Source organism: Tenrec ecaudatus, chromosome 1, assembly GCF_050624435.1.
Source record: "Tenrec ecaudatus isolate mTenEca1 chromosome 1, mTenEca1.hap1, whole genome shotgun sequence".
Taxonomy (NCBI): Eukaryota; Metazoa; Chordata; class Mammalia; order Afrosoricida; family Tenrecidae; genus Tenrec; species Tenrec ecaudatus.
In genome coordinates this window covers 91511449-91522133 of record NC_134530.1, presented here as the reverse complement: position 1 = coordinate 91522133, position 10685 = coordinate 91511449, and the positions used below count along the sequence as shown (strand labels likewise).

General features: G+C 42.8%; 1 pseudogene; it reads right to left on the bottom strand.

Annotated features, from left to right (window-relative positions):
* Nucleotides 1–8331: 8331 nt before the first annotated feature.
* On the bottom strand, nt 8332–10427 carry LOC142436009 (peptidyl-prolyl cis-trans isomerase FKBP3 pseudogene; annotated as a pseudogene).
* Nucleotides 10428–10685: the final 258 nt, after the last annotated feature.

The following is a 10685-nucleotide window of genomic DNA, read 5'->3' as shown; positions in this document are numbered from 1 at the left end:
GGATTCCCTGTGTTTGCAATTCCTATCTGTACTAGTGTCCATCCTCTAGTCTAGCCAAATTTGTAAGGTAGAATAGGGATCATGATAGTGGAGGGGTGGCGGGGGGAAGCATTTAGGAACTAGAGGAAAGTTGTATGTTTCATCATTGCTACTTAACTGGCTCATCACCCCCCCAAGACCCTTCTGTAAGGGGATGTCCACTGGCCTACAGATGGGCTTTGGGTCCCCACTCCTCATTCCCTCTCATTCACAATGATAAGATTGATGCCTGATACCTGATCCCTTTGACACCTCGTGATCACACAGGCTGGTGTGCTTCTTCCATGTGGGCTTTGTTGCTTCCCTGCTAGGTGGCCTCTTGTTTAACTCCAAGTGTTTTAAGACCACAGACGCTATATCCTTTGATAGCCGGGCACCATCAACTTTCTTCACCACACTTGTTTATGCACCCATTTGTCTTCCATGATCGAATTGGGGAGGTGAGCACACAATGATATGATTTTCTGTTCTTTGATGCCTGATAACTGATCCCTTCAGCACCTCGTGATGACATAGGCTGGTGTGCTTCTTCCATGTGGGCTTTTGTTGCTTCAGAGGTAGATAGCCACTTGTTTACGAAGATTCTTCTTTATAGAATGAAATCGCTGTGCAGCTCAGAGCATTTTTAACATGGCAAAGTTCGAAGGCTCCATCCAGCTCTCGCTCTAGGACTTTGTAGTTTACTGTTGTTCTGGATCATGGAGTACTTGACTCTACCTGGCTCTCTTCCTAGGTCTCTGGATTCTAGATCTGCAGCTTTCACTGCATACAGACATGAATCCATTAATCCTTTGTGTACTCCCATGTCTACCTATATTCTGGGGTGTTCTGATCTAAGCATATTGTAGTAATTGATGAGGAGTCAATGGATTCTCTACATTATTGAAGCTAATAAGTTCTTGAATCTTCTAATTTCAACGAAAAATTCTTCTCTCCTGAGCCTCCCAAGACCTTTAGTCACCTATCCAAGGAACACACACCTAGAGTTCCAAGGGTCTCCATTCCCTTTCAAAGTTAGTTGAATATTTTGGACATTATATATATACATATATCATATATGTGTATATATAAATTAGCTAAGATATATGTCTTATTTATATATATTTATTTTTATATATCAGTATATATGGTATATATCTTAGATTATTAGTTAAGAGATCTACACCTTATAGATACATAAGACATATACAAGGAAATATATGTTTATCTTTATTAAATTAATTATCATCACACGTTCTCTCCATTATCAATTATTAATACAATTTAATTGTAGCAAAGGTTGTTGTAGAATAATGTACCTAGGAAAGGCAGCATGAACAAACAAACACAAGAAGAAATTAATTAGCCTATGAACCTCACCATCTCTCATTCTGCTTGCAGTTGTGCTATCTGGTATTGAAGACACAGAATCATCTTGATGTGGCCCTTTGTACAGAAACAGAATGAACAGTTGGCACGAATACCCTGCCCTCTTGTCTCCCCCTCTCTGTCTTGAACACTAAGGGAAAAAGCCTGCGCTTTAGCAAACATTTTGGAACCAGGAGGTGACAGGCACAACAAGAAACACCAACACCCTAAAAATGACAGCGTGGAGAGATGGGAGGGGTCTACGTTTGCAAGGCAACATCGCGCACTCCCAGCTCCACCAATGCTGGCAACCATCAGGCCTCCTTGTTATCAGTGGAAAATGGTCCCTCTTCTTTACTCCTCTGTGGAGGCTTTTGCTATGTGCAGCTAAAGGCGGGAAAACGTTTACTTCCAGTCACATGATGATTCCTAATATGCTTCATCATATGAGGATGCAGGGTGATGGTCACTTGAATACTGTCCTTCCCTTAGTAGCAGCTGTAGCCAATGAAATAGGCTATAATCTTTCAAAGATTTCACTTAATGATTACATATACAGTTACTTAACCACAACAATTTGAGTCAAGTACTTTGACTTCAAAGTGGGCCGGAACCAGTTGAGGACTTGTGATGGGTGTGTGAGATATGGTTTTCTCTTCGGCAGAAAACCTTCTTCCCCACTATCAACACAGCACTGTTAACAAGGGCTGAGTGTGGAGACACACAAAAAAGCCTTAGGCGAGCGGGTGGAATGCAGTCATTGTATTTGTTAAAACAGATTCCACCTTGTAAATACACTTATCCTGGGTCCTCAGAGTGCTCACTTTTCATGTGAATTCCATGCAGTTTCTAGAATTTCAGGGTAAGATGCAGAGTCAGGGAGACGGCCTGGATGCTCGGGCCTCAATGAAAGGCGCAAAGACGCTGGGCTTGGTTAGGACAGGTAGAAATGACGCAGCATACAAAATTGGCTTTCAGATCCACTAAAGCAGTGGTTCTCAACCTTCCTAATGCCGCGACCCTTGAATACAGTTCCTCATGTTGGGGTGACCCTGAAGCAGACAATTATTTTCGTGGCTACTTCATAACTGTAATTTTGCTACTGTTGTGAATCGGGCAAACCTTGTGAAAGGGTCGTTCGAACTCCCCCAGGGGTCGTGACCCACAGGTTGAGAACCACTGCACTAAAGGCTAGTGTTCAGCAAATGAGAGCCAGCTGTTCTCCAACTTTTATGAGGAAAACCCCAAATCAAATAAGTTTATGTATTTGCATCTAGAGTCAAGTTAGTTGAAAAGAACCCCCTTCATGGAAGGTGGTTAAGTACTGGCATTGGATATTTAGATAAGGCTTGGTCTCACTCCCTGGTGGCAACAGCTTAAACTTAATTTTGGGGTCTCCAAAGGGGGGGATTAAATGTAGCATCTTCTTAGACCCTTTGCTAACTGCCCAATAAACAGCTGCACAGAGCAGGGTCTCTCCCCACCCCACGCGGTGCTGGGCGCTGACTCTCAGAGACTGTAGCCATAGGCAAGAAGCAGGCAGGCAAAGACTGTCTAGGTGGATGGACAGACCTTCTCTTTCTCTGCGACCCCTTCCCCCCCCCCCCCCATCCCCATAGGATTCCCACCCCCACCCCCCTCCTCAGGTATGAGGTGGAGCAGCTCACAGTGGATGTACTGATATCTGGAAGTCATTACACAAAAGCCAGGCTCATTCTCACTGGCGACAGGGTGGTTTCTGTGTGGTCCAGCCTGAAGGCAGTGGTGAGGACTGACTGATGTATCCAGGTTGGTCTCCTGATTTTATTTGTCGATGTGCATAATTTTTAAGCTCTGGGTTATTTTCCTCTTAGTAAACCTTTTCTAGTACTGAGTAAACATCTTCCTGGGGAAGGGAAACGAAGTATTTCTGCCCTTAAAAATGTTCACATGCCATGCAAGCCTTTTAAGCCCTAACAAGTCGTGTGCCCAGCGTCTAGGGAAAATGTTGACTGCACCTTATGCCTCGGGCACCCGAAACAGCAGCTAACTGGCGCCATCTAGAGCACAAGAGGAGTCGACACGATACAAGGCCAAGGCTAGGATGATATTCAATGATGACCAGGGACGTACAGAAATGAAACACCTGCTTCCTGTCTCCACCTAGCATCAGGGTTTCGAACCTCAGGTTCCGACACAGCCTCAACTGTACAGGCTGACACCCGAGGCCACGCACAATGGCACAGGTCTTCAGGGCACCACGCCGCTCCTTGTCGTGACTAAATGCTCCCTTTCGTCTGTCCGTTTGTGGTAGTGTGGTGGCTTTGTGTGTTGCTGTGACGCTGAAAGAGTTGTCCCTGGTATTTCAAACGCCGGCAGGGCCACCCAAAACAAACAGGGTTCAGCGGAGCTTCCAGACTAAGCGGACAACTAAGGGCTCTGCTACTCCTTCGGAGGAGGAACCGCTGACAAACGTTAGGCAGAGCTTCGAAGCCCTGTCAGATACTGAGGGTCTAAGGCGCGGGCGCAGAACACCGTTGGGCATAGTGCTGGAGGGGGCCCCTCCGCCCGAGGCCACTAGAAATGTGACTGAGATTTCTCCGAGTGGAGGCGACCATGATGACCTAAGCTGTGTCATGAAGGTGGGAGTGGAGCCTTCAGGATCTGCTGACGGGGCAGGACTCGGGGTAAGGAGACACAGCTGCAGAACCTGCTCATGACGGGAACATGGAATGTACGAAGTATGAATATAGGAAAAGAGGAAATTGTCAAAAATGAAATGGATCCTATCTTAGGCATTATTACTGAGCTAAAGTGCACTGATTTGCGCCATTTTGAATCAGAAAATCTTCTGATTTACTATGGCAGGGATAGTAGAATCCAGAGGAAAGGCATGGCATTTCAACAAAGACATTGCTAAATCACTCCTGAAGGATACGCTGCCTGCGATATAGGATTATATATATCCTCGTTCAAGGAAATCCAGTCAATGCAACTATAACTCAAATGTATGCACCAACAACTAAAGCTAGCAATGAAGAAACTGAACATTTTAACTTCAGTCTAAAATTGATCAAATATACAAACAAGTTGCATTGATAATTATTGTCTATTAAAATGTAAAAGTTGGAAACAAAGTGGAAGGAACAGTAGTCAGAAAATATGGACTTGTGATCAAAACAAAGCTGGAGATTGCATGATAGAATCTTGCAAGACCAATAACTCGTTCATAGCAAATACCTTTTCTCAACTTGAAGGGCGACTATACACATGGACTTCCCCAGATGGAATACACAGAAATCAAATTGACTACATTTGTGGGAAGAGAAAACGAAGAAGCTCAATATCAGAACTAAAACCAGGCTAGGGGCTGCCTGTGGAATAGAGGATCAATTGCTCACATGTACGCTCAGCTAAAGGCTGAAGAGAATTCAAACAAGTCGACAAGGGCCAACATACAAGCTTGATTGCATTTCACTGAATTTTGAGAACATCTCAAGAACAGATTTGATACATTAGACACTAAGGACAGATCACCTGATGAGCTGTGGGAGGACATCAAGAAGATAATTTATGAAGAAAGCAAAGGTCATTAAAAAGACAGAAAAGGAAGAAAAGATCAAAGTAGATGTCAGAAGAGATTCGGAAACTTGCTCTTCATCGTATAGCAGCTAAAGCAAATGGAAGAATTGACGAAGTCTGGATGGAAAACTTCAAAGGGCAGCTCAAAAATCCAAAGCCAAAAATGAGACTGAAAGGTGCCAAAACCTTGAATCAGAAAACCAAAAGGGAAGCACATACTCTGTCGGAATCGGAAAGAACTGAAGAAAAAACTACAAGCCTGAAGTTGTAATCTTGAAATATTTTATGGAAAAATATTGACTGGAGAAAGCATCATAAGAAAATGGAAAGAATACACCACGTCACTGTACCCAAAAGAACTGGTCAGCATTTCACGAGGAAACATATGAACCAGAACCAATGGTGCTGAAGGAAGAAGTTCATGCTTCACTGAAAGCATTGGCCAAAAGCAAGGATCCGGGGTTGATGGGCTACCAGCTGAAAGGTTTCAACAAGCTGATGACACACTGGCAGCGTTCACCTTTGTATCCCAGGAAATTTGGAAGACAGCTACTTGGCCATCTGACTGAAGGAGATCCATATTTGTGCATTCATATTCCAAAGAAAGGTGACCCAACAGAATGTTGAAATTGTAGAACAATTTCACTGATATCACATGCCAGTTAAATTTTGCTCAAATTATAAGACAATATCACTGATATAAGATGCCAGCTAAATTTTTTTTGGAAATCAGCAGTACATTGAGAGGGGTTTAGGTCTTCAGAAGAGGACATGGAGCAAGAGATATCGTTGCTGTTGTCCGATGAATTTTGTTTGAAAGCAGAGAATATCAGAAAGATGTTTACTTAAGTTTTACTGATGGATTAGTCTGGGTACTTTAGAGAAACAAATCTACAGAAACTCATGTATAAGAGAGATTTTTATATAAAGGTTAAGTGCACATAAAGAAAGCATCCCAACCCAGTGCTGCCCAAGCCCACAAGTCCAACATTAACCCATATGTCCAACACCAATCTACAAAGTCCTCCTGCATCTCACAAAACACATGCAATGATGCTGACTGCAGGAGGAAAGCTGAATTAGTGAATGTATCAGCATCTCAGCGCTGGCAGGGGTCTCCACATGGTAGCTCCAGCACCCAGGGTTGCATCAGGGTAGATCCATGTGGCTTCTCCTTGGGGATGTCTTGCAGAAGGTGAGCCTTGCCAGGTGAAGCGGGGACCTGCTAAGGCAGCTGCACCCTGGTGCAACCATCACAAAGCAAGAGACTCAAGAACTCAAAAGATGAGGCTCACCGAAGCCATTTGTCCCTCAGCCCTTCAATTAACCCCACATGTGTTTATCAGCCAGGTTAGCACAATAAACTACCTCAACTGACTATGCCAAGGCTGAGTGGATCATAACAAACGATGGCCATTTACTTCAGAAAAATCGGCCAATACAAACCACATGTTTCACAAGCATCCAATCCGCAATGATCATGGGGATGGTGTAGGACTGGGAAACAGTTTGTTTCCTTTTTTAGTTTCCATTTTTATTTATTGATAGATCTGAAGAACCAGAAGATACTCCACACACAGAAGATACAGCTTCATCATCTTACACAGATGATTGATGGCGATTTAAAGGCAAATCAAGCTGCATATAATTAATGTGCCTGATATCCAGTGAGTCAAAAGAAATATGACTGAAATATTTTGTTTACAGATATTAGAAGCATAAATTAAGAGTACACTCTTGTGATTATTGTCTTTTGTGATTCAGTCTTTAACATTTCAACAGTAAACATATGCATATTTTCTTAAGGATACCTGCATTAACTATGTTTTATATATGAAACTCAGCCATCGTTCTAGTCTGCTAACTACTGTTCACCTTTTCCTTTCAGTACAACAATCAGACTCCTTGGAATTCTGGACAGTATTGTCCTTTTCCTCCAATCTGATGGGAAGATGCGTCTTTCAGAGGGCATGTGTGGAAAGTACGAAAAGTGTTGTTGGTTTGTTTTTAGTGATATAAACACAGGTTTGTTTTATGATGTAAACATAACTTGCCATATTGGATAACTGGTCTTCCCTGTTTCTTTAGTAATAGGGAAGATGTCACTTAGTAGGTGACCACACATAGTATTTCCCATCATTTAGAAAACTTCACTTTTCATTGAAGAACTATTTTTAAATTGTTTTGCATTAAGTGGTCTAGCATAATTTTGAGTGCGTTTGCAGTGCAGTTTTACAAGTCACATCAGTCTCGGAAGACCCTGAAAACATATGAGGGCTGCTTTTAAGGATTTACTTCCTCTCTAAAAACAAAACCTGAATCTTAACTTTTGATGGTAATGGATTTGTCTGTGTTTCAGTTATGTATATATACTTGCATTGAACTTGGACCTAATTGCAGAAAATGTATAATATTAAAAATACGCCTTGGAATATATATTAAAAATGAGAAAATGGAATGTTTGCATCCCTTAAAAATGAAAATCATATTGAAAATACATTGCTGTTTCAGGAGACTTTCTATTTAGCATATTAATGTAAAGGTGAGCAAGCTTTCAGTTTGATCAAACTGATTGTGTTAGTCTGGGTAGACTAGAGAAAGAAAATTCATAGACATTCATATGTGTACAAGAGTTATATAGAAAGAGGAATTGTATATTGAGAAAGCATCCCAGCCCAGGCCTGAAAAAGTCCATAAGACCAATATTAGCTCCCATGTCTGACACCAATCTATAAATTCCTCTTCAGACTCACGCAACACATGCAATGACGCCAAATGCAGGAAGAGCACTGACCAGTGGGTGGAAATTCTTGTGGTTCCAGTGGTGGTGGAGGCAGCGTTGTGCTGGCAGGGGTCTCCACGTGGCTCCTTCACCTCCAGGGTTCTAGCGTAGCTCCCTGTGTCTTGTCAACAGGAATGTCTCTCAGGGAGGTGAAGCAGAGTGTGTTTGTGTCCCGTCTTCAGTGAGCTATTTATCTCCTCAGTGCCTCCAAATGAAGTCATCAAGCAGTGACCTGACTGACAGGCTAAACACCCCTTCACTCTTAAAAGTCTCAAGTTGGCACCAGATTACGTAACTACCACACCGATCATCTTCATTTTGATAATAAAATGGAAGACTTAGCTAGTAATTATTTATGATTTATTTAGGAGATCACCTAATATTACTAAAGTTACTATTTTATGGTTCATTGGTTTTTGAAGTTCACGTTTCTGAAATCCAGGCTATTAAAGCCAAATCTCTTACTGCTAATCTTTCTACGTAAGCTGTAGTTATGCTTAAAACAAGTTTTTGGTAACCATGCTTTTGCCTTCTCACTACATAGAAATAAACACTTTAAAGATTCAAAGATGCGCATCTGCACAACAAATTCCCAATTCAGGAACTATTTTTACAAGTTCCTCTCTCATCTTCTATGGATGTATGGTGCCTAGGTCTGGCTAGCCTAATCAGAACAGTTAGCATTTTAAGACTGAACGAATCATAGTCAGATCACACTAGTGGATAAGTTTGCATTGTACAGCACAAGGTACAAAGGACAACCAATTCCCTTTAACCAATATTTTACAGAGTTGTAGCAAAATACTTCAGATTTCAAGGACATAGGATTACACTTCTCCAAAGTCAGGGGTCAAGTGAATGGCATTTGACTTCTTAACTTCCTCCCTTAGCCATAACATTCACCAGCTCTAGTTACTTACATCGAGTTTCTTCAAGGGCAGCTATTGATCATCATCGTTGCTGTTGCCTTTAGACTGCAAGTGCTGCCATCTCAATCAATAGCCACGAATTCTACTTTGCATTGGGTGGAGTTTGGGCAACAGGCTGTCCTTTCTTTCCGTAAGTCCCTTCCGGTCCAGTCTCCAGTCGAGTCTCCCTGCCTCGTAGCCAAGAGTGCTTCAGCCCATCCTCTGATAACTTTGACAATTCCAACCTTAAAATGGAAAGGCTTACCATTCTCTTCTTCTTGCCACTGGGTTGGATATCAGTATCAAGAACCGTCCCATCCTATAGTGTTCCTGTCTCCCAACAATGACACCATCGCCCTTTGGGGGAAAGTTGGTTTTTCTGTCCCTTTGTCAGGAGAGGTTTTGTAGATTTTGATGGATCCTCTTCCAACATCTCTTCAGACCTGTGTCCTTTGGGTGTGTCATCAGGAACCTGCACAGGGTTCACCTGCTCACACGCTTTATGCATGCATGCTCTCAGCACCTTTGAAATGATTAGTTTCACTGTAACCTTTTTAGCTGTTTTAGTCCAATAGCTAAAATTTTCCTAATAGCTTGTGTTCTTCACAAAATGAGTCTGAGCCGTCATCCTGCAGGAACTTGACAATGTCCTTCTTAGGTGGCTGCTCGCTGCTCAGCTGCTCCACTGTCCAAGCCTGCTGCGGAACGGCCAACACTATCATCACCCCCACCTCCCCGCCCAGTATTTTGTACATGGTTGAATTAGGTGCTGTTATGAGTAGGTGCAACAACAACAGGAAGCCAATGATAGATCTTATTGTGTAGGAAGTGTAAATATAAATGAAAGTGATAAAGAGAGCAAATGGTAGACTTCTAGAAGAAGTCTGACTGAGAACCTAGGAGCGAGCTAGTGTGGAAGCAATGCAGCTGCAGGGTCAAAAGCAGAGACATACCACAGGAGAGAGCTGAGTATATTTAGGGCCTGAGACAACCGAGGAAATGGAGAGAGAGAAAGTGAAGGTATCGGAAACAGAAGGATTGGTTGACCAAGGTCTAAGAGAAGATAGAACATGTATTTTGGCAAAAACAGTTGAGGGACAACAATGAAAACGGGTCACATCTCATGCCCTGACCACAGAGGCCTCCCAGCGAGAACTTGGACTGGTGCTGATCCATGTACGGATCTGGCATGGGTCCAGGTCCAGGTGATGACAAACACGGTGGCATGCATGGAGAAAGCCTGCGGGAGCGGAGCCACCGGGATTGGCACCGCCCAATGCTTAGATAATGTCAAGCCTCTGAAGCGCCTGCCGTCCCCTTCTATCTCAGCCTCTTCCTGGTGCACATTCTGCCCACCCAACTGCTCACCCTTTTGCCTAACAACTGTGGCGGTGTAATTCCCCTGATCATTAATACAACAATGGACGCCGCCAGCTGTAGAGCTCAATAAATGAAAGTCAGAGCAATCCTAGTCAATGCCACGTACATCTATTTCTAACCTATCCTTGCAGTGAGAGAGAAAGGCTGGCTCGAAAAGAATGGAACCCAAGTTCAGAGAGCTTCTCAAAGACAACTCATGAATCTGATTGTGGTTGAAGCTCTTTCTTCTTCTTCTTATTTCCATTAGGGCACATCAGACTTAATCCTCTAAGGTTACAGTATTCAGAGTGTTGGCCCAAGAGACTAGCTCATCCACTTCTTCTTCCCATGGCTCGCCCACCTCTTCATCGTCTGGCGATCTTTCTTTAAAGAGTGTTGTAGTGATATTTGCCTTCCTTTGTGAATCAGGAGAACCTTGATCTATGGCATGAGACATGAAAAACAGAAAATTAATTGACATAGCCAGTAAAATAGGAGAAAAAGAAGTGCATGTGGTTCTTGGAGTTTGTGTGGGGTGTTTGTTTGAGTGAATGCAAGCAACCTTTCCCAACTTTCCTGAGATCACATTTTACCATTAATTTCATTGGCCATAAATCATTCTCTCCATTCGCCTCAATCTTTGTATGTATGTGTGTTTTGTTGGTTCATTTATCAGTTTGTTTTGTTAC